Raw genomic sequence first — 25325 nt, 5'->3', positions numbered from 1 at the left:
GCAAGCCTATTGGGAACAAGTTGTAACAAAGGATCTTGGGACCAATTCTCCCCCACCATTACTCTGATTTCATACTGGAGCAACTCTGTTGTCAATGGAAGTGCACTGGTGTAAAACTGGAGCTAAAAACACTGGCAAATCAAGTCATTTATTTGCACATAACTAAATAAAAGAGCACGAACATGCTACTCATTGTCAGCTTGGCTCAGGCATGTGTGAAATAACTAACGTGGTGCAGGGGAAGAATCTGTTTGAGCAAGGCAGAATATTTTCTCCACAGGCTTGCTTAGCCTTCTAAACGAACTTGCTTTGGCCACACTTCCTCCCCTTTTATGTTTACATTCCATGAACATTCAAATGATCAGGTTTTACTAACATAGGCAGGAGCTTGGACCAGACACTTCAGCTCACTGTGTCGCTCCCTCTCTTTCCATCATTTTTTTAAAAAAAGCTAACTCTCCAGATTTTAAACTGTGGGGAAGGGACTGCTTCTCACTTTGGGCATATACTGAGTGCAAAGGGACCCCAAATCCAGGGCACAACTACAGTACAAATGCCCCCAGTCAGTGCTCTTATTTTTATGCCGATACTGGCACCTTGGCAGCCCCAGCCGTGGAAGGGAGCTAGCTGAGTACCAGCTTCTCTCTCTCTCTCTCTCTCACAACAAAAAAAGGCACTGCTCCCAATAACAAACTGTACTGAGTGAATTTCAGAGTCACAAAAGCTGTGGGCATCAATGGAATGCAAATTTTAAATTCAAGTTTGATTATTATCAGCTGTGCTTGCTTGTTTGCTCATCAACGAAGGAATTAGTCTGACCAATCATAATTTAGCCACACAGCTCAAATTTTGAATATGGAGTACTGGATACTCATTTCGAATTGCTTGCCCATGAAGTTAAATTAAAATTGTATAAGACGTTGCTGAGTGAATTCAAAGGGCCAATAGGAGAGAGGAAATTGAGATCTGTTCAGGGAAATTCCAGAGAGTTAACTAATAAGACTAAGTCCTGCCCTCTGTGCTTATGAAGATTGAGCAGAGTAAGTATACAGAGCAAACGGATCTCAGTAGTCAGCTTCAGTGAAATATCTGGCAAATATGCCAGCCTGCGTACTACATACTGAACTGTGTACTATGGGCCAGGTTGTGTCATCTGCAGCTCTCCCCAACCCAATCCGATTAGCATATGCACTGCAGTCAGAACTTCATGTGTTTTTTCAATCCTCTCTCAGAGCACTAGCAAATGGTACTCAGTAGCACATCTCTAGCTTTTTCTATGGAATCCTGCCCAGGCTCCTTTTGCAAAGGATGCATGGGGTAGTGACAAGGGCAAAATCTGGCCCACAATATATGGGTTAATATGCCCCAAAATCTTCAAAGACAGCAAAGCCAACACCTTCAAGATCTCTTTCTCAGCACAGAACAAATAAACAACCCAGCACTTAAAAACATATGGAACAGAAAAGTATCATCAGCTTCACTCCGAACAATGCCAAAGATGTGCTCTGGAGTATCTCAAGAGGAAGAGCACAGAGAAGCCCCCACCACTGTAAATGTGTCCCTGGTGAGCGGCAGCAACTCCTAATTTCCAACCTCACTAATCTCAGTTGCTGAGATGGAACATGCTCCCTCAGGAAAGCTGATCTTGTATTATTTAAGCCCTTAAAAACAGAGGGCTAGATCCTTGGCTGCCGTACATTTTCAGTGAATTCTGTGGAGCTATGCCAGTTTACATCAGCTGAGGATCTGGTTCAGCCAATCTAATCTCAAAGTGCATTTGCTGAATAATGGAAAAGAAAAGAGAGTAATGTGCTTCGTTTTGGGGGAAACCAAGCTTGTGTTTCTGTTTCTTTTCAACCTTCTCACCTAGGAGATCTGGCGATGATGAGCTAAGAAGTGATGTAAAGGAATATAAATGGATACTGCCAAATGAAACATTTGCTTCTGTGTATGAGAAATTGCAATACAATATTTAAGTACTTCAACTTCTTTCATCACTCAAGACAAAATTGTTGCCAAAATTAAAACCCCTCATATTGCATAAAATGCTCAAGTGCAGTTAACTTTAGCAACCAAACGTAAAGAAATGGATCCACATTTCCAGCATTGAAAGTATGGCCAAAGGTTTTATTTTAGAAAAAGCAAAAGGAAACACTCTGCCAGCACTTCAAGCTGCAACACAATTTTAAAGCTTCCCTGGATAATTAAGTATTTTTCCAACATCCCTTTCTGGAAGCTTCGTGCCACATTAAACCCAAGAGGGAAGATGTTGCCAGGAAAGATGTTGCCTTGCTACGCACCCTCTGAAGAAGTCAAAGAGATTGCTGGGGTGTAAGTGCAGGATTTGACCCCTTCTACTAAATCTACAATTGATGTAACTCCCTTGACGTCAGAGAGTTAAGCTGCAACTGAAATGAGCTCAATACATCACAAACGAAACAACTTGTGTTCTGAGTCTTCCCTTTTACTCACCTCTTCCGTTACCACCACCATTGCTACTGCTCTGGGTAGGTTTTGACTCCTTTTCTATCTTCTCCCCTCATTTCCAGACTTTTCCCAGAATCAATTTCTTGTTCCTGTACACTCTCTCCAAATTTCATCTCTTTTGCACAATAAGCAAAACACTAGCCAGTCCTCTAGAGAGCTCCTGTCTTCCTAACATACGCCTTTGCCTTCTGTGCTAATGTGGAGCACTGTTCTAGCCTTGTAAAAAACAAACACTTTCACCTCCGTAAGTTTGCTTTTTTTGAGCCTCTTACTTTCCTATCTTATTCAATGTTATTTGAATTAAAGAGCTACAAAAAATCTTTGTCTCTCCACTTTGAGCAGGTTGCTTCCCCTTTCTTATATCTCTAGGTTGGTTTCGTCTTGCCTTCTGCACCAAATTCTCTTCTCCCTATTCAAGGTCCCTCATTGGTGCATACATCTCAGACCTCTTCTCTGCTGTCAAACACTCTGCTCTATTCCTACTCCCAAGATCCTTGCTAGCAATTTACAAGCATAGAATTTAAGACTAGAATGGCCTAGCACATCATCTATTCCACTCTGAACTTCTATTAAATGCCACAAAACACCGTATAAACAGCCTCCTCTCCCTATCCACCACCACGCCAAGTCCAACAGCCAGAATCAAAGTGAGGCGTCTCGGCCCTGAACTAGTTTAGTGACTTAAAATTGTGATAAGACAATTCTCAGAGAATTTGGATGCCCACATATTACTGACCGCTGTTTGTTTGAGGACAATTCTAGAAAGTCACAAAGACTGTGCTGGTAAGTGATCTGCTCCTGGTGATAGATGGAAACTAGTCACCCATGCTGATATTGTTACATCTGCAGGTTGGTGGCACTCAAACTTGACAGACTACTGTACCCCTTTCAGGAGGCTAACCTGCCTGGCATACATCCAAGTTTCACCTCACTTCAAAACTACTTGCTTACAAAATCAGACATAAAAATACAAGAGTAACGGAATGCTATTACTGAAAAATTGCTTACATTCTCATTTTTACCACATAATTATAAATCAATTGGAATATAAATATTGTACTAACATTTCAGTGTATAGTATATAGAGCAGTATAAACAAATCATCCGTATGAAATCTCAGTTTGTACTGAATTTGCTACTGCTTTTTATATGGCCTGTTGTAAAACTAAGAAGCTAGCTGAGTTGAGGTGCCCTCGGAAAACTTCTGTGTTCCATCAGGTGTACACGTAGCCCCGGTGAGAACCATGGCTGTAAGTTACCTTTGGGCAATGGAGAGGGGTGGTGAAGCTTCCTGAGGCTTCACACCCACATCTTGGTCAAAGTGTATTTGGGGGCCATTTGGAGTATTAACAGTACGGAAGGACCTCAGTGTTTTCAGTTTGATGACAACAACCAGCTGTATTTCTCAATTTCTTTCAATCCTGGCACTACTGTTGAATACTTTCTGCAGTGTGTGGTACAGAGGCGTAAGGCTATCTGGCTGAAGCTCGGTCCACAGAAGACTGAGGCATTATTAATAGGGTATGGAGTTCAGGTGAAGAAATCTTCCACTTTCAACGAAGGTGTGAGTCCATCTGTTGTCACTAGTGTTTGCACACTGGCCATATACTAGCAGTTGGAAGGAGTGTTTGGAAACTGTGACAGCTTCTTTTGGGATCCAGGTCTTGCTATATGACTGCTGACTATATGGACACTATCCTGCCCTATGCATAATACTACACCATGATCTAGCTTGCCAGATAAAGTGGGTGCAAAACACAGAGGTTCACTTCCTTAACATTGTGACTTTCCTGGCCCACATGAGATATGTGCCGGGGATCAATCGACCTCCCCATAGAGTTTAAGGAGTTTATAGGTTTGACCTATAAAGCTCTATGTGGCTTGGAAGTTGTCTAGCTGAGAGACAGTCTGAATCTCTGTGTCATCCCGCCAGAACCGTGATCAACATCGTCCCTTAAACTGGATCCTCTCAGGCTATATATCTAGACTTAAAACACAAGAGCGGCACCACCAGAGCACTTCAGCCTGAAAGGCAGTAACTATGCTAACAGCAGACTGCTTCTGTCAGTCTGGCATTGCCTACATCAGAACTTAGCTTGGCTTACCTGCGTCTCTTAGGGGTGTGGATTTTTCACATCCCTGAGCAAGATAACTATCCAGATGTACATATTCTATGTAGACCAGGTCACAGTGTAAATATAAGGACCATCGTGGATCATCAGTCTGGGAATTCACTCCTCAGTTCAGTGCAAAATAGCATGAATCTGCTGACCTTCAGGGCACATTGGAAAGGCCATCCTTCACCCCTCACTCTGTGTGGAGAAGATCAACAAGGACTAGCACTGGTTGTCAGGCTGCAGGACTTGTATGATTTGGCTGTTATCTGTGGTTGGCTATACACTAATTTGGGGGGAAGCTGCTGGATTTTTCATGTCATTGTATTTTAAAAGTAATGTAAGAAGTGCCTGCCACCTCAACTCTTTTTATTTTCACTCTGAGTGAATCAAACTAAACCAGTATACACCTCTCCAGTGGGGAGAGTCCAAATCAACATAAGCACAGCTTTCCTTTTCTCCTCTACAGTCCCATTTGATAAAACTTTCTAGGTCTGGTGGGGACACATTCTAGATTTGACAACACACACAGTGCTGTCTCCCTGTTGGATTGGTCTTCCTTGTCCTGAAATGAAGCTGCTGTGCCTCTACGTAAGTCACTTGGGCTAAGCTCTTCCACTTTACAGCACCATGTAGGACATGGAAATTTTGATCCCTTTTCATTATTTTTCAGTGGCATATTACTAAGCTACTATACTTTACTTATGTCTGTGGGCTTTTGCTGGGTGGTGTCACAAACTAACCTGTATTTTAACAGAGTGAAGGATTTGAGGCTGCCTTCAAAGAGAAATAAACAGAGCTAAGGGATGAGACAGTACAAGGCTCCCAGTTTCAGCATATTCCCACTCTACAGTGTCATCAATTTAGGCTGAAGTTGAGCATTGACATTACAAACATTTGGCTTGTATGTAATGGGGAAGGCAGTCTAGTCTTTGGTGGTAAGCAAGGCTGCCCCTCTGGGAAATAGAATGTGGAGCCAGGAACAGTATTAAAGCTAGAAGTACTGATTTGTACATTGATTATTCAAGAGCATAGACAGTACTGTGCTAACAAAGGTAGAAAAAGGGAAGCCATTGCAGTTTTTCTCCAGTAGTACATTTTTGCACTAATGCCTTTAGTGAAATGCTGTCCTTAAAAAATCCAAATAGATGGAAGAAACAGACAAGTGGGGAAGGGGGGGGAGGGAGAGAGCAAGGGGGAGAGAGAGAGACATGGAATATAGAAATGTACAGGAATGGTGGAATTAAGAACATTCTGCTTTTTTCAGTGTAAGCAACAGAAAGACTGGGAAAATTAGCATTCTATGACTGTGTCTTTATAGTCCCATTTACAGCCCTTGACAACACCTTCCACAACATTAAGGGCTCAGAGTTCAGATGGGATAGAGTAGCACTTGATCTTTCAAACCTGAGCCAGCTAATGAATGGCTTTGTAAAAGTTTTGTGGCATTTGTATTGGTAAAGAACTACAGGGATACCTTTCCAAAGCTTAGCAGAAACTCATTCATTGTCCACTCATGCAAGGAAGGGGAGGCAGAGAACCCGAGTAGTACTTTCAAACCTTTTTTTTTTTTTTTCGGAGGGTGAAATGGGGACGGTTGTTCTGTCAAGTGAATGGCCCCACTTTATAATATGAAATGATAAAGGAACATGATTTAAAAGCCACTTGATCTGTATTGTCTCCATTCAAAAAGAATCTAAAGTGATTTATTGTTCCTCACATGGCTGGAACACTACTTTGCTTAATGTCATTTAAAACCTGAGATCGGCACCTGGCCTTAATAAAAGTATGGAGAACATTGTAGTAACCTAACTGGAAAGGGAGAATGAAGCTGTCATTTTTCAATGTAATTAAACTTAGTTTCAAAAATCCAACGGGTCTGTAATATGAATTACACTAATTACTTTGTGTGGTTTAAACATTGATTTCAATGTTAAATTTAATGGACTTAATGGATGTTGCTTTTTCCATCAGACTGATGGCCAGTGTTTGTCTTCTTTCTTGACCACTTATAGATTTCTGCTGACCCTTTAAACACATTACAGTCAGCAGCCTGCTCATTTTTGTGCATGAGAATATTACTATTATTTTACACAGATATTTCTGACATCCATGCAATATATCTCAGAGTTATTTCTGGCAGGCAAAGGCCAAATAATTGGTCCAGAATAATTGGAGTAGGTTTTCAAAATGTGCAGGCAATTCACTCTGGGCAATATGTGAACTCCAGACAAACATTTAGGCATTAACAAAATGTGTTAAACTTCACAGTCCATCCCATTGGCTACTGAATGCCATTTGCTTTGACGCATTGATACACCAGCATCGGACATGTACATTATAAAATCTTTAGAGCAGGAATTTGAGGCCCAATTCTGATCTTTCTTTCGTTGCTGTAAATCAGAAGTCAGTGGAGTTGCTCCTAAATAAAACTGGTTGGAGATTGGAATCAGGCTCCTGGATTTCTTGCCTGTCTACAGATACCAAGTACAGTCCCAGGGTTACATAAGTAATAAATACATGATAACATTATATTTTGTGGGCCCATGGTTGATGTTAATAACAAAAACACCCATTGATTTCAGTTAGAGAAGGATCAGACACTATGTGGGAGGTCTAGAAAAATGATCATTTCTGCATTTAACTTTGAATCCTATTGCTTGATTTATCATACACAACACTCACCTTTAAATCAACAGGAGTTTTGCACTGGCTAGACAAGAATGTGCTCACTGTCACAAAAAAGCTTTCTAGAGCAGGAATCATGTCTCTGTGTAACATCTAGCACCATGGGACTCTAACCTTTATGCATGGGCTGCAGGTAATGTTGGCAAGGTACAGCATTGCCTTCCCCAAACTGCCTACACTAGCCAGCTGCCAAGGAAGGCCGTGGCTGTGGCACAGCAACCCAGCTACTTTGCTACTTGGGAAGGCTGGAGACACAGCACAGCAGCCCGGCTCCCCAGACATCCAGGGGAGTTGGGGCCATAGTATGGCAGCCTAGCTCCCTGGTTGCCTGGGAGGGCTGGACACACAGCATGGCAGCCCCAGCCCTCCAGGTGACCAGGAAGGATCAGGCTGTGGTTGGGTGGTGCTTGGCTCCATAGGTGCAGGAGTAAGATGGCTGAAGGGGCAGGGCCTCAGGGTGGAAGGGGTGGGGCTGGGCCTTGGCCTTGCCTTCTCTACTGGGCCTTCACCTGCCACCCATGTCCTTATGCTCCTAACGAAATCAGTGTGAACTGTCAGGTGCTTAGAACTTTAGAATATCAGGCCAGTTATGCATGACAGCCTAAATATGAATTCCAATGCTGTAAATGTTGTTCTACAACTATGCCACCATCGCTGGAGGTGCTATGGGCTAACGTTAAAACAACGGTTTAAAGACTGTTTTCCCATCGAACATTTTTATGTTTGTTGTCCAATGACAAGAAAACATTGATACCACAGAGAATCAATACCTCGAGATATTTGTGCCACCTCTTTTTCTGCAGAAGGGACTCTAGATGCTGGGCGGAAGAATTGTTCAGGATAGAAGAGAAGCCTGCAAATATTTATTAATTCAGCCTATCAGGGAATGTGCAATGCTGAAGTCAAAGGGAAAGGGACTCACTGTGACTGCTGGGATGTCAGGGATGGCTCCAAGAGTAATTCTGGTAAATTGCTTTGTTACAGCAATGGAGGACATGTGACAGTAGTTGGAGTACGTTAGAGTTGTCATTTAGCAAAATGCTTTGCTTCTTCATCTGGGTTTGTGATATGTTCCTAGGAACACTCATTCTGCACTATATGGCACTGGCTACTGCTAAAAATGTTACAGGTGTGACCTTTAAAAGAGTATGACAACAAAAGAGTTTGCCAGCACCCAGATTGACTCTTTCCATCCAGGGGCTAAAATAGCTGTGAACACATAAAAAAAAAATACCCTCCATACGCCAATGGAATGATTTAGCAGAAAGACTCAAACACACAGTAGTGAAAAGGTCTTTAAATAGGAGGGGCCAGATCACCAGCTGATGTAAATCAGCATAACTCTATTGACTGCTGATGCCCTATATTGATTTGCGCCAGTGCCCTAACAAGTGTGTTTTCTTCATGTATGTAAGGTCAAGGAGAGGTTAGTCTTTCAGTTTGGAAATGTTAGTCAAACTGGAAACTAGGAAAGTGGTGTGGATCACTGAATTAGTCCTATTTATGGGCTGGGAGTGGGGAACTATCCCTATAATGGTGGGATTCGGTCAGTCACTGGTATTAGCTGTCTGGGTCTCAAACCTCAGTCTTGCTTTCACTTCAGTATGTCTCACACTCTTGGGTGAGGTCCCTTGGGGTCTGGCTTCTTTGCCATACCCTTTTATCCTGCTCTTCTTGGAAGCAGGAGTTGTGACTCTGGCATAGGTTAGGGGGATCCAAGCCCTTCTGGTCCACCAAATCCTGACCCAGGGTCTTGAAAATATAGTGACATGGAATTAGCTGGATTCATCCAGCCCGCTGCTCACTTCCTTCTGGGGTACTTACTAGCACACCCTGGATATGTCTACACATAGTAAAAACTTCGAAATGGCCATGCTCATGGCCAGATCAAAGAATACTCATAGAATACTCATGAGCTCATAGGAATAAGGGGATCTTGAAAAGGACCCTGGTGTAGACGAGCCGCGTGGCAGCGAAACATGGCAATTTTGAAGTGCCGTGGCCACTGGCCTGCTAATGAGGCACTGAATATGCATTTCAGTGCTTCATTAGTATTCTTTGATCTGGCCATTAGCATGGCCATTTTGAAGATTTTACTAAGTGTAGACATGGTCCCAGTGTCTCAGTTTGCAGTGTGGTCACAGTTGTGTTAAAGTCCTTGATTTGAGCCCCTACATTCCAGGCCCTATTCTTATGCCCTCTTGTGCTCTTGCCCTCATTTCTGCTTCCCTCAGAGTATGTACCATGACTCAGAGCCAGATCACCTTGGTAGTGGTTTCTTCTCCTATTGCCTAGAACAGAGGTCATCAAGAAAATAGCTCCTCTCCTTTCTCTCCCTGGGAGCAATTGGAGTCACCTTTATACCATGGTTATATCCTGGAGCATGCTTGGCAGTGCCTATGGGGCTGGTCCATCTAGGCCTAGTACTGTTCCAGCTCTTAGCTTAATTTGGCCTTAGGGTGAGATCTGGCACCCCATAACAATTCCATAGGTAGTTCCAAGAAGGGTTTCTCTGTTGTGTTTTTTTAAACCACAGCCCCTGGCTGACACCTAGCAGACTGGTGTGGACACATGCGGCATGGGACAATATAAATACAGATTTTATTGGGATAGAAAGTTCTAGTGGATATGGATGTAAATTTTGCATTTTGAAAATGATGTAAATACTTGAATTCAGAGCCACCTACACCTTTCTAGATGAACGCAGGGTCTATCAACTTTCATGACTGGCCCATAGTACAAGGGATTAAGCTGTGAAGCTGACAGGTTGTCATAAATATATATCCTTGGGAAAGGAAACATGTTAATGAGAATGGCTAGACAATGAAAGAAGTTGGGAACTCACAATCACTAGCTGTGTTCAAAACCAGAGCAGATGCCCAGATAGTTATAATTAGGTCAATTATGCCACTATGAGATGGAGTGGGAAGGCTAGACTAGATAACCCTCCGCCAGCTCTTAGAAATGCCTAGAGCATGCCACATGGTCTTCTGTGGTAATTTAAACGTCCTGGAGATCCAGGGACCATCACTCCTGTGGTAGCAGCAGCCAGGATCCCTGGGCCTTTTCAAATCTCATTGCTTCCTCCTTTGCCCCCGCCCCCCCATCAGTGGGCCTGGGTAGGAGCATGCCCTGGCAGCCTTGAGCACCAATTAAGAGTGAAAACACAATTTAAGTCCTCCACAGGGATTTGATGTCTGCCCAGTTTTGTGGCTGTAGATGGTGTGGGCTCCTAGAATCTGCCAGAGGGTTTTTGCCAATTTTTGCTTCCTGGAGCAGGCAGTTGTAAAATATTGGGTAGACAGCACAGATTTTTGTGAATGAGCTCCACTTTGACTCCTAAATAGTGAGCACTTGTCTCATTAAATTCTGGAAAAAGTTAACTCTTCTGGAGATGGAGAAGTGGACTGTACAATCACAACTACAACCAGAATAATGTAAAAATAAGTTGGGGATATTCAAAGGTTCCTCCATGATTTCACTCTTGTAAGTAGGGTCCAAAATAGTGGGAGGAGGGATGCTGGAACATACCTGCTCAGAGGTTTCTTGGCCTGGAGGATGAGGACCTTCTTCTAGTGGGAGAATCTGATGGGGGGGTCTAAACTCTCTTGGAACAGGTCATGACAAGTATATGGCCTGCAGGCAGGGAGGACTCCACAGTTGAAGTCACCCATGGCAGAGGGCACCATGTAAGGGCTTCATGCGAGGAAGACCATTCTTAGAACCTGTGTTCCTGTAGTGATGTCTGAAAGTGATCTGAAAAATTGGGATGGTGACATGCACCTCTCAGGGTCAGAGTCTGAGGAGAAAACAGAAGATTCCTCAGGAAATATAGAGGCTGTCCCTGTTGGAGGTCACAGTGCTCTTGACATTGCAGACACCCAGTAGATAATATGGGACGAGATGGTCAGAATGCCAATGTAGTCATTGATGCTGGTATGAGAGAATGGAGTACTGACATCGGTTGCTCTGACTACCCCAAAGCTCCAGTGGTTCTGACTGTGCTGGCAGAGCTGGCCACGTTGGCAGTGTCAGTGGTGCTGATCTCACTAGTAGTGTTGATTGCATCAATGGCACCATGATCACAGATTGTACTGACAGAGCAGTCGTGCACGGGTGCTGGAAATGCTGACAGTGTCAAAGACACTTTAGATGTCATTGCCAGACCTAACTGCTGTGATAATGGAGAGTCTAGTAAAGGAAAACACACATGATCCCTCACAGACAGATGTCAAAGGCATCAAGACAAACAGGTGCAACAGAATAGGGTCATGATTCATGAAGATCCTCATGCATGTACTAAATTCACCCCTCTTCTGCACAACACATAGTATGCACTGAACTATGCATTGGAATTGATGAGATTTGAGCATGGGCTTAAATACTTTCCTGAATAGGGATGCTTCCCTGACTAGAAGCTAACACTGTACTGCAAGGGAAGACGTTGGGGAAGCAGTGGCAATAGAATGGATTGTACAGAACCAGCTTCACAGGGGCCTCTGTTTTCTAAATGAGAGCCCCCAACCCCAAGATAGTACTAAAGAATACAATTTTGTTCAATGCATTTTGAAAAAAAAAACCCCTATGCTCCACAAATTAGCCCATGAAGTCAGAAAGGCTAAACCCCTTAAACTTACAAGACAGCTGTGAGCCACACTTATCTGTGCTTCTCATCTCTTAGGTTATGTTTCTAGTAATGTTGATTTAGCTGTTACAATTTCATTCAAAAGAGGCTAAACACTGTTAGAAGTCAAGGTCTTCATTTCCGGTTTGCTTTGCAATTCACTGCAGAGCTTCCTAGTCTTAAGTCTGGTCCCAAATAACCAGTTGCATATTTCTTATTAAAATGTACACTGTTTCGGAAAATTGAAATAGTTTCCAAAATTGTCCTCCACTGGTAATTCTGCATTCAATTGTCAAAAATGTTAATCTTTTCTCAGGCCTGAAATTATGAGCCAGCTTTATTGGTCAAAGGCCATAATAATTTGAGGTCTTATTTTATAAACTCATTTCTGCAGAGTGATATCCTGATAGGAGCAAGAATAATAAATCACAAACATGTCCCCCAAGATTGCATTGTAAATGTCAAACTAGACAGGAAATTGTAATTAAAGAAAGGAAATTGCTACAAAGAAGCACTTGATTTTAAAATGAGCTAAGCACAGAATTTTCTAAGCATTTAATTATAGACCAATTTCAACTGGCTGCTTTGCTTTTGCAGTCATATTTCTTATTATAACTCTTCTACATAATAACCAGATCTCTCTGCTTACGTTGGTCAGAAGTATTACTACATAACACTGCATAAGTAGTGGGATTACTAACTTTACAGGAACTATAATCGTGTTTTAGTATGATGGACGGAGACTTTGAAATTTCACAGAAGCGATTGAACATATACATTCTGTAAACATTACCTTCACCTTTTCAAAACTGGCTCTTAAGTGCAAAGTACTGATTAGGGCACCATTTCTGAAACATTTGATTGGACCACCATCACCTGCGCTAAGTCAATAATTCTGTGCCAGTCAGCTATCAAGATTCAGGATTGTACCAGCCACGCGAGGGGGAGTCTCTTTGCACCACTCTGACAGGGACATATAGGACATAATGCTTCCTTATGAGGGCTGCTGAAGCTCCCTTTGATGTAGTGGAAATCCGTGGGTGGTATACAGCTTGTTCTATGCCGCTCAGTCGCTCCCCCGAGGCATAAAATGTGGAGAGGGGAAAAGTTAAAACATGGTGTGCTTTAGTAATCCTTAGCCAGCAGGGGAATCATGAAGAAGGATGCTCTGAGTAATTCAGAACAGTCCCTACACTCCCAGACCTACTGTGGTCCCTTTTGCCCTTAGCCATCTCCAAAATCAAAAGATGTTAGGGATGGCTTAGAACCACCTTCCTGCCCACACCACAGGTGCTGCTCTGAGCACAACTCTGTCAGACCCAAGTACCAGGCTTTCAAACTGTGCTAGTGTCGTTTTAAAATGTCTTACCTATAGTGTTTTTTTGCAGAGAGGGGCAGTTGGAAAGTGTGTTTGGCAGTTTAGCAAGTTTGCAAGGTGTGAATTGGGAAAGCTTCCTTCCAGGTGGGCCTTCAAGGGCTGATTAGTTGGAGGCAAAGGCTCTGAGCCGGGCCAAACCAGCTAGCAGTTCTATAAGAAGGCAGCCCCAGCGAACCCTGTGAGCAGCGAATAGGAGCAGCTAACAGGGAGTTTGCCTGGGAGTTCACCTTTGGGAGGAGCCCCATACCTGTTTTCACCTTTCTTATACGGTGTTTCTCTTGTGCCCTTCAAGGCGGCACTAGAAACAAATAAGGGATCTCTGTAAAGAGAAAAAATGGAGAGTGATACGGCTGGTGAGAGGTCTGTTGTTGTGACCTGCATGTCATGTGCCATGTTTGTCTTCCTCCCGAACGATAGAAAGGATTTTCTATGTACCAAGTGTAAGCTGGTAGCCATTTTAGAAGAGGTTAAAGGACTAGAGGCACAAATATCAACCCTCAGGTCCATCAGAGAGGGTGAAGACTTTCTGGATAGAAGAAAACAGATAATACTGCAGGAACAGCAGGCTACCCAAAACAAGGAGGAGAACTGGAAGCGTGTTACCTCCAGGAGGAGAAAATCAGCTCAAGTCTCTCCAATTCCAGTGGAATTAAGTAACCGCTTTCAGCCTCTCTCCACAGGTGATACGACGGAGATAATTGGGGCTGATACCTCCCAAGGATTGTATCTGAAAGAGTCCCCATGGTTTAGAAGGCATGGGATGCACAGTCTTAGGGATGGGAGTTCTATGACCACCACCCCTAAGAGAAAAAGACAAGTGGTGGTGGTCGGGGACTCCCCCCTAAGAGGGATGGAGTCATCCATCTGCCACCCAGACCTAGAATCCCGGCAAGTTTGCTGCTTGCCTGGACTAGAATTCAGGATATTACAGAGTCACTGACAAAAATTCTTAAACCTGTAGACCATTACCCCTTTCTACTTCTTCATGTAGGAACCAATGATACAGCCAAGAACAACTTTGACGAGATCACGGCAGATTACCTAACCCTAGGGAGGAAGATCAAGGAATACGGAGCACAGGTGGTCTTCTCGTCTATCCTCCCTGTGGAAGGAAGGGATCTGCGTAGGGATCATCGAATCACAGAGGTAAATGTGTGGTTGCGTAGGTGGTGTAGCAGGGTAGGATTTGGTTTCTTTGACCATGGGATTCTGTTTCTTGAACAGGGATTGCTGAGAAGAGATGGGATCCACCTCAATAAAAGGGGAAAGAGCATCTTTGCGGGCAGGCTTGCAAACCTAGTGAGGAGGGCTTTAAACTAGGTTTGTCGGGGGAAGGTGACGCAAGCCCGGAGGTAAGTGGGGAAGGAAGAGGGAACAATCAAGTGGGTTTCCTGGGTGAAGAGGAGAAAGTGGGCCAATTGGCCCCTTTTCTAAGATGCTTGTACATTAATGCCAGAAGCCTGGGGAACAAACAGGAAGAATTAGAGGCCCTGGCACAGTCACACAAGGATGAGGTGGTTGGAATAACGGAGACTTGGTGGGACGATTCACATAACTAAAGCACGGTCATGGAAGGTTATAAATTGTTTAGGAAGGACAGGCAGGAGAGAAAAGGAGGAGGAGTTGCACTCTATGAGAGGGAGCAGTATGATTGCTGAGAGCTCCAGTATGAGGAAGGAGAAAATCCAGTTGAGTGTCTTTGGGTTAACCTTAGAGGTGGAAGTAATAGAGGTGATGTTGTAGTTGGTGTCTGTTATAGACTGCCAGGTCAGGGAGAGGAGATAGATGAGGCTTTCTTCAGGCAGCTAAGTGAAGCTTCCAAATCACAGGCCCTGGTTCTCATGGGAGACTTTAATCAACCAGACATTTGTTGGGAGACCAATACATGAGCACACAGACAATCCAGGAAGTTTTTGGCAAATGTTGGGGATAACTTCTTGGCACAAGTGCTGAAGGAACCGACCAGGGGCCATGCGCAACTTGACCTGCTGCTCACAAACCAAGAAGAACTAGTAGAAGAAATAGAAGTGGGTGGGACCCAGGGCTGCAGCAACCATGAGATTGTAGATTTCAGGATCCGGACAAAAGTGAGGAAGGTGAGCAGTAACATACAGACTCTTGATTTCAGAAGGACAGACTTTGACTCCCTGAGAGAACGGATGAGCAGGATCCCTTAGGAAATGAAGATGAAGAGGAAAAGAGTTGAAGAGAACTGGCAGTATTTTAAAGAAGTCTTACTGAAGGCACAGGAACAAGCAATCCCGCTGCGTAGTAAGAAATGCAAACACGGCAGGCAACCAGCTTGGCTTAACAGGGAAATCCTTAGTCATCTTAAATTCAAAAGATGCATACAAGAAATGGAAACATGAACAGTTGACTAAGGAAGAGTATAAACATACGGCTGGAGAATGCTGTGCAGTAATCAGGAAAGTGAAAGCACAATTGGAACTGCAGCTGGCAAGGGATGTGAAGAGTAACAAGAAGGGTTTCTACAGGTTATCAGAGAAGGTGGGGGGCCATTACTGGATGAGGGAGGTAACCTAGTGACAGATGATGCAGGAAAAGCTGAAGTACTCGATGCTTTTTTTGCCTCAGTCTTCACGGACAAAGTCAACTTCCCCATGATTGTCCTAGACAATGCACTATGGGAAGGTGGAGGGCAGCCATCTGTGGGGAAGGAACAAGTTCTGAGCTGTGTAGAAAAACTAGATGTGCACAAGTCCATGGGTCTGGATTTAATGAACCCCAGGGTACAGAGAGAATTGGCAGAGGTCATTGCTGAAGCTTTGGCCACTATCCTTGAAGACTCTTGGAGATCAGGGGAGTACCGGATGACTAGAAGAAGGCAAATGTAGTTCCCATCTTTAAAAAGAGAAAGAAGGACAATCCAGGAAACTGTAGACCCATCAGCCTTACCTCAATCCCTGGGAAAATAATGGAGGGAATCCTGAAGGAATCCATTTTGGAGCACTTGGAAGAGGGGAAAGTGATCAAAAGTAGCCAACATGGATTCACCAGGGGCAAGTCCTGCCTGACTAATCTGATTAGCTTCTATGATGAGGTAACAAGCTCTGTGGACATCGGGACATCAGTGGATGTGATATACCTTGACTTTAGCAAGGCTTTTGATACAGTCTCCCACAACATTCTTGTCCATAAGTTAAGGAAATATGGATTGGATCCTTGGACTATAAGAGGGATAGAAAGCTGGCTTGATGGTCGGGCCCAACGGGTAGTGGTCAATGGCTCAATATTGGGATGGCAGTCTGTTTCAAGTGGAGTGCCGCAAGGCTCAGTTCTGGGGCCTGTGTTATTCAACATCTTTATTCATGACCTGGATAAAGGACTGGATTGCACCCTCAGCAAGTTTGCAGATGACACAAAACTAGGGGGAGAGGTAGATTCACTGGAGGGTAGAGAGAGAATCCAGAGGAACCTGGATAAATTGGAGGACTGGGCCAAAATAAATCTGATGCGGTTCAATAAGGAGAACTGTAGAGTCCTGCACCTGGGGTGGCTGAATCCCAAACATTGTTACAGGCTGGGGACCGACTGGCTCAGCAGCAGTACGATGGAAAGGGACCTAGGGGTTATGGTGGATGAAAGGCTGGATATGAGTAAACAGTGTGCCCTTGTAGCCAAGAAGGCTAACGGCATACTAGGGTGCACTAGGAGGAGCATTTTGAGCAGATCTAGAGAAGTAATTATTCCTCTTTATTCGGCACTGGTGAGGCCACATCTGGAATATTGTGTCCAGTTTTGGGCCCCCCCCAGTATGAAAAGGATGTGGATTTGCTGGAGCAGGTTCAGCGAAGGGCAACAAAAATGATTAAGGGTCTGGAGCACAAGACCTATGAGGATAGGCTGAGGGATTTGGGCTTGTTTAGTTTACAGAAGAGAAGACTTAGAGGTGATTTAATAGCAGCCTTCAACTTCCTGAATGGGAGCTCTAAAAAGGAGGGTGAGAAACTGTTCTCAGTGGTGTCAGATGGCAAAACAAGGAGTAATGGTCTGAAGTTGAAGAGGAAGAGGTGTAGGTTAGCTATTAGGAAAAACTACTTCACCGGGTGGTTGGTGAAGCATTGGAATGCGTTGCCTAGAGAAGTGGTGGATTCTCCATCCCTTGAGGTTTTTAAGTGCCAGCTGGACAAGGTCCTGGCTGGGATGACTTAGTGGGGGTTGATCCTGCTTGAAGCAGGGGGCTGGACTAGATGACCTCCTGAGGTCCCTTCCAGCCCTGTGATTCTGTGATAGGTGAAGAAGATATAAGTGATTGGACAAAAATGGGGACAAAAACTCCTAAACAGTTTTTTTTTACATAACCTAAAAATTTATTTAGCATAAAAGAACACCCTATATACTATATGTTCTTGGTATATCAATAAACAGGTGCAGAAGAGCTTCTCTACAGCACAAGTGAAGACAGAGCTAATCACGCTGAATGAAGTATTCATTAGGTTACACAAAATTCACTGGATTCTTCTTCACAGTGCATACTTCCAATCGGCAGAGAATAAATGAGGATGCAGATAAAATCCTTTGCACCCATGATCTGACTACAACTGAAGTGTTATGTTGCTGTAGGCACAGTGTGGAAATAGACAAAATCTAGTCCACTGGCTGGTACCTTCCAATCAAGATATTAATCTATTGACTTAAAAATCAATATATCACTTTTAAATTCAACCACTCTAACATTTGGACGAGATAAATGTATAGAAGTCTTCAGATCTTTCACTTATGCTTACATCATCATCATGAAGGGGGAGTTGATACAGTTAAGCTATTTGGGTTTAACTTGTGGTTATAAAAGAAGGGTTATGGAAAGTGTCACAGTAAAATGGAGTAAAAAATACAGAGAGGAAGTAGAATATTGGCATTGAAAGGGGAGTGGGCTAAGGGGCAGTGAATGGTAATAAGAAAACTGCGGCAAAGGGGATCTGTGAAGAGAGGCTGAAAACCTGAATTACTCAGGTGGGAAGAGATGGGTGCTGGAGGAACAGAAACCCCTAAATGGGATTTAAGAAAGGTGGAGGGAATGAGCAAGGTGTAATTCGAGAGGATACAACATTGATAGAAATGCTGAGGAGAGGAGCAAAGAAGCTGGGTAAGAGGTAGTATTTTTGAGAGAGAAATTTGACAGATGAGGGACAGGGAAGTTGAAGGGAAAAGATAGTCACACAGCAGTTCTTTGGGTCGACAGAGGGCACAGGCAGGAGAGAAGAGAACAGGCCTAAACTGTGAGGTAGTAAAGCACTGGAAACTGGAATAAATTGCCTAGAGAAGTTGAGGTAGCTCCATCACTGAAGGATTTTAAAACAGGTCAGGATATAAATAGGTTGGGTACACATTTCTTGCTTGAGAGCAGGAGACTGGACTGAATGATCTCGCAAGGTCTCTTCCAGTCCTACACTTCTGTGATTCTCTGTCTAACTACAGCCCCCATCCAGCATAGCTGAGGAGCTCCAGATAAAACTCCTTGATCAAGGAAGGTAGTGGCTCAAGCTGAACTGAGATAAACAAGAATGCAGGTGGTGTTGCTCAATAACTAATTAGCACAGCAGTCATGTCTAAGACAAGGGACACTTTTTAGTGCTCCTAAAAAGTTTTCTTTTTTCTGATTTTTAAAGCTTTTTTGTTGTCTCCTTTGTCTCTCTCTCTTTGGTGGTTGCGTCTTCACTGCAGAGTCAGCTTGACTTCCCTGCACTTGAGTTAATGTCTCTCTAGAGCTGGAAGGGAGCTCTAAAGAGGATGGAGAGTGACTGTTCTCAGTGGTGACAGAAGGCAGAACAAGGAGCAATGGTCTGAAGTTAGAGGGAGAGGTGTAGGTTGGAGTTGAGGAAAAAGTATTTCACCAGGAAGGTGGGGAAACACTGGAATTCATTACCAAGACAGGTAACAGAGTCTCCATCCCTAGAGGTTTTTAACGCCCAACTTGACATGGTCCTGGCTGGGATATGGTGAACATCCATCCTGTATTAGGTGGGACAGTCCTGTATTTGGGACATCAAAAAGGCATCCCTACTTATTTTTTAAAAGGGACTCATTGTCCTGTATTTGGGCCCCCACCCTGCTGACCTTTTCACATCCCCAAGCCTTGGGGAATCAGGGGGAGGGTGGGTGGCTGCTGCATCCCTGCTGCTTTCCTGGGGCTCTGGGGGAGTGCTGGCAGCTGCTGCTTCCCTGGGCTCCCAGGGCACATTGAGGCTGCTGACTCCTTTCCGGCTTCCCGGGGCTTGGAGGAGCCCCCTGCCCCCTAAATCCCTGCCCCATATATGGGACAGGGAGATATGGTCATCTAGGCTGGGATGATTTAGTTGGGGTTGATCCTGTTTTAGGTCGGGGGCTGGACTCGATGACCTCCTGAGGTCTCTAGGATTCTATAATCCTGTGATTCTAGGATAGAGACACACTGTGAATTCCTCTTGAGCTGCACAGGGGCCAGAGTAGCATGCAGAATGACTAGGTCAGGAGCACCAGGTAAGGGACCCACTCTAGTCAGCCAACAAGTTAAAAGCATTGTCCCATGTGAGATAAAGGAAGCTGCGTGTGGATGGCACTCAGGTTAACTTTATAGTGAGCATATAGTGAGCAAGACTCACGTCTTTCAAAGGCTCTTTCCAACAACTTTTTGTCATCTAAATGTTACTTCATTTTTTCCCTCTTGCTCTCCACAAATTGCTCACTTTCTGCTGGGTCACAATATCTAAGTTAATTTATATTCTGCTATAATTCCACCAGTGCTAATTGTTGCCAATGCTTTATTTGAGCAATTACATGAATGGGTCAGGTTATTCATGTCTTCTACTCCTGGTTAAAAAGCAGACCAAGTTTCCACAAACCTAAAGCAGAGTCAGGCAGTTTGCATGTCTTTTTGAAAGTGACATTGGACCTGTGGTCAAGTCACTGGCTAAAGTGCCAGCCAATCCAAGTTATGTTCTTCACCTTGCCACAGACTTTCCCTATGATCTCGGGCAAGGCATTTAATCTCTGACCTGCCTCACTTACTAACCTGTAAAATGAAGATCAATGATCCTTCTTGTCTCTTTAAATTATAACTTCTTAGGGGCAGGGATTGGTTGTGGTTTTTAAAAGGGTCAAGGCACAATAAGGCCTTTAGGTTTGACTGTATTACAATATATAATAGGTTGATGACTATTTACTACAATTCCATTTGAGTTTCTCCATAACATGTATTAAATTGGGTTAAACTGTTATTTATGTTGCTTGTACTATGCTGTGAGACTGTCAGTATAGAGACAACGTAGGTGAGGTAATATCTTGCATTTGACCATCTGTATGTGAGAGACAAGCTTTCGAGTTTACGCAGAGCTCTTCTTTGGGTGGCTATTTCAAGTCACACCTTGGTAGTAATTAAAATTTTGAGAGTGAGACCTCTAGTGTTGATTGCATTGCACTGCAAAAGAAATTCAACTAGCTGTTACCTCAGTGCAGCTTACTGCTGAGACTAAGCCCACGTCTATACTAGACATTAAAGTCAACTGCCAATACACAATTTTAGCTACACCAATCATGTAGCTAAAATCAACTTATCACTGGTCAACTACAATGGTTGTCTGCACAGAAGAAGATTGACAGGAGCATTTCTCCCACCTACATTCCTTAATCCTCGCCACTCGTGAGGAGTTCCAGGGTGAACTTTGGCCTCGGAAAGCGACAGGGATCCAAAACCATGGAAGGTCAATGCTGAGTCTTCTGGGGTAGTGTGGCTTTAGCCTAAGAATACTAGAGAAGTTCATTGGGATCATCATATAAACGTGGGCTTTATATTTCAAGTTAATAAAACAGCTGTAAGGACCTTGCAGTCTTGTGCAGTTTCTGCTCTATGGGTGTGTGTTGACAAAAAAAGGATCCTGAATTGGCCAGCAGACATTGCAAACACAGGGAAACATACCCATGGATTTTTGGGAATATGCAGAAGCAAGTCAGCTACACTAACATATAAAGTATAAAAAAGCAATGCCATGTATTTAAAGACAATGTGACAGTACAATTTTTCCTTGTGTAGAAGAGAGAGGAGCACCCTGGTTGCTGTGATCACCATCTCTCTCTCTCTATGGTAATCCTCATCATTAGAGCTGGTCCAAACACAGAATTGCTGTTCCAGGGGAAATTCTGATATTTTAAAATATTTTTGCTGTCCCAAATTGAATCAAAATTTCCTACAAAAACTGCAAAATTAATTTTGAAAATATAAAAATTACCTAATTGAAACTTTGTTTAAACAAGGTTGAAAAGCTTAATACCCACTTTCTTTTGAGCTTATATTGCATGAAAGCACTTCAACTTTATCAAAAGGAAATATTTTTATTATTTATATTTAAAAATTTAACAAAAGTAGATTTCGTGAATTCAGCACATTTTAAGTACTGTAGAAAACTGTTCTGTCAGTAACTTCTCAACCAGCACTGCCCTTCATAATGGAATTTGCATACCAAGTATTTAAAAATAAAAATAATTTTCTCTCATATACTTTCTTCCTGGCTTGTAGAAGTAGCTTGGCTATTTAATAGGGTCTCTCTACTGTCATGGCTGACACTGGAGACCTCTGCTGCTAAAATTTTTAGCTCAAGCTGTAGAAAAGGAAGAGCTAGGGTCTCAAGTAGAGAACTGTGGACTAGACAAAGAGCATGATGATTCACACGTCTACAACAAGTGTGTAATGCTTATTGGCTACGTCTACACGTGCACACTACATCGAAATAGCTTATTTTGATGTAGCAACATCGAAATAAGCTATTTCGATGAATAGCATCTACACGTCCTCCAGGGCTGGCAACGTCGACATTCAACGTCAACGTTGGGCAGCACCGCATCGAAATAGGCACTGTGAGGGAATATCTACACGCCAAAGTAGCACACATCGAAATAAGGGTGCCAGGAACAGCTGCAGACAGGGCCACAGGGCGGACTCAACAGCAAGCTGCTCCCTTAAAGGGCCCCTCCCAGACACACTTGCACTAAACAGCACAAGATACACAGAGCCGACAACTAGTTGCAGACCCTGTGCATGCAGCATGGATCCCCAGCTGCAGCAGCAGCAGCCAGAAGCCCTGGGCTAAGGGCTGCTGCACACGGTGACCATAGAGCCCTGCAGGGGCTGGAGAGAGAGCATCTCTCAACCCCTCAGCTGATGGCCGCCATGGAGGACCCCACTATTTCGATGTTGCGGGATGCGGATCGTCTACACGTTCCCTACTTCGACATTGAACGTCGAAGTAGGGCGCTATTCCCATCCCCTCATGGGGTTAGCAACTTCGACGTCTCGCCGCCTAACGTCGAAGTTAACTTCGAAATAGCGCCCAACATGTGTAGCCATGACGGGCGCTATTTCGAAGTTGGCGCCACTACTTCGAAGCAGCGTGCACATGTAGACGTGGCTATTGTGTGAAAGCTAAGTTGAAGAAACTAGTTTTGCATTTAGTGCTGAAAACAGCTAGGTTCATGGCCTTTTTTAATTTTTACAGGAGGGGGTTCCAATGTCATGGTTGGTCTAGACTGTATTCCATCTCCTGTATTCAAGAGTCTTGCCTCTGGAGGACAGTTTCATTGTTCTGGTGGAATGCAGCAGCCATGGTTACAGACAGAGAGGTGACTTTCCCAGGCAGATCAGTAGAGGACTTTCACAGATATCAGGATAGAAGTTCTATACTAGAGTCATTGGAGAGCTACCATGCGCAGAGTGGAGCACCAAGATGATGTGTTAAAGGGAAGCTGTGTTGCTGCATAGATGGCCTGCAACGTATGGTATGAGTAAGAGTTTTGTCTGATTGTAGCTTTATTCTGCATTATTATAGAATGGGTCAATGCTCTCACCGTTGTACCCTCGGTTGTTTCCCTAATGACAGCTGATTCAGAAATTAGCTAATCAGGAGAGGCTAGGGGAGGTAAGGAATTAATTAGCTCTCAGCTGGCTAACTTAATAAAAACCAGGCAGGAACCATTGCAAAGGGGTTAGGGTGGCTACACTGCCACTCAGCCTGAAAGAGTTCCCAAGGCAGAGAGATCTTTTTTCTTCTGAGGGGACTGGCAGAAGGGGACTTAAACGATGTAGGGGTTAAAACTTGTGGTACTGCATGGTTCTGGTGTTGGTAGAAGGGACTGGAATAAAATTGCCTGTTCTGTGGATTATGACTTATAATGCAGTGGCTGTCAATCTACATTCTTTTCAGAAGTATAATTTGTCCTGTACACCCCTAAGTTTCACCTCATTTAAAAACTACTTGCTATGTCAGCATGACCTTCTTTATCCAGCATGCTCGGGGAATGGGGGTTGCTGGTTAATCAAACTTTTTCACCAAACTCAAACAAGGCTTAAGAAATGAAATAACCGTACTTAACACTACACCTTTTACACCAGTGTATAGTTTTCTGGATATTAGAGTGCCCGGTAACAAAGGTTTTACTGTACTACTACAGACAGAAATCACAGAAAGTGGCACAGCACACTATTACTGAAAAATCGATAACTTTCTCATTTTCACCATATAATTACAAAATAAATCAATTGGAATATGAATATTGTACTTACATTTCAGTGTTCAGCGTGTAAAGGAGTGTAAGCAAGTCGTTGGCTGTATGATACTTTAACTTGTGCTGACTTTGCTGGTGCTTTTTGTGTAGCCTGCTGTAAAAGTGGGTAAATATCTAGATGAGTTGATGTATCCCCAGAAGCATGCGTATCCTTGGCTGAGAACCACTGAATTACAGACATCAGGCCTACAGGTCACATATGCATGGATCCCCATGGAGAGGTCTGTATGTAATGTGAGAGTTCATCATCATCTGGCCAGTCACAAATGGAAATAGTTTTGGTTATTTTTCCCCTCCATGGCTACTGGAACATGCAATGGCAATGAATTGTCCCATATAGATCACTGGGGTGGAGGCCAAATTCAGAATGGGAGCACAGATGCTTTGAGTTGTGGGGATTGAGACAGAGGAAACCAATTGCTTGCCTTTTCCCACAAACACCAGCTGGGTCCTGACAGATTTTCAAAACCTGTGCAGGCTTTCCTTTGTGGGTTATTTGGGGCAAGCTATATCCTGGGTGGCCCACCCAAAATCCAGTGACAGTGAGCACGATTCATATAATCGTTAAGAGATTCCTATGAAGGAGGGAGAGTGAGGAAAAGACAGTAGAAAAGTGTAGAGAATCCTCATATAAGGGAAAGGATCTCATGGAATGGTGATCACCAGATCCCACCTGAGCATCATCATCAAAGACTTAGCTGTTCTTGCTCAATGCCCAGAGGTTCTGGTCATCCATTCCTTTACTTCTGAGACAGTGAAGGCTACTACCAGATCAGGAATCACTCTAGCTGCGTCTACACGTGCACGCTACTTCAAAGTAGCGGCACCAACTTCGACGATAGGCGGCGAGACGTCGAAGTCGCTAACCTCATGAGGAGATAGGAATAGCGCCCTACTTCGACGTTCAACGTCGAAGTAGGGACTGTGTAGACGATCCGCGTCCCGCAACGTCGAAATTGCTGGGTCCTCCATGGCGGCCATCAGCTGGGGGGTTGAGAGATGCTCTCTCTCCAGCCCCTGCGGGGCTCTATGGTCACCGTGGGCAGCAGCCCTTAGCCCAGGGCTTCTGGCTGCTTCTGCGGCAGCTGGGGATCTATGCTGCAGGCACAGGGTCTGCAACCAGTTGTCAGCTCTGTGTATCTTGTGTTGTTTAGTGCAACTGTGTCTGGGAGGGGCCCTTTAAGGGAGTGGCTTGCTGTTGAGTCCGCCCTGTGACCCTGTCTGCAGCTGTGCCTGGCATCCCTATTTCGATGTGTGCTACTTTGACGTGTAGACGTTCCCTCGCTGCGCCTATTTCGATGTTGGGCTGAGCAACGTCGAAGTTGAACATCGACGTTGCCGGCCCTGGAGGACGTGTAGACGTTATTCATCGAAATAGCCTATTTCGATGTTGGCTGTACGTGTAGACGTAGCCTCTGAGTCCAGTGTGCCTCTGTGGACTTCCCAAGAAAGAGATCTGAGAGTTCAACACAGACAGTTC

This window comes from Carettochelys insculpta, chromosome 6 (assembly GCF_033958435.1).
Source record: "Carettochelys insculpta isolate YL-2023 chromosome 6, ASM3395843v1, whole genome shotgun sequence".
In the NCBI taxonomy this organism is placed as follows: Eukaryota; Metazoa; Chordata; order Testudines; family Carettochelyidae; genus Carettochelys; species Carettochelys insculpta.
This window is presented reverse-complemented; position numbering follows the sequence as displayed.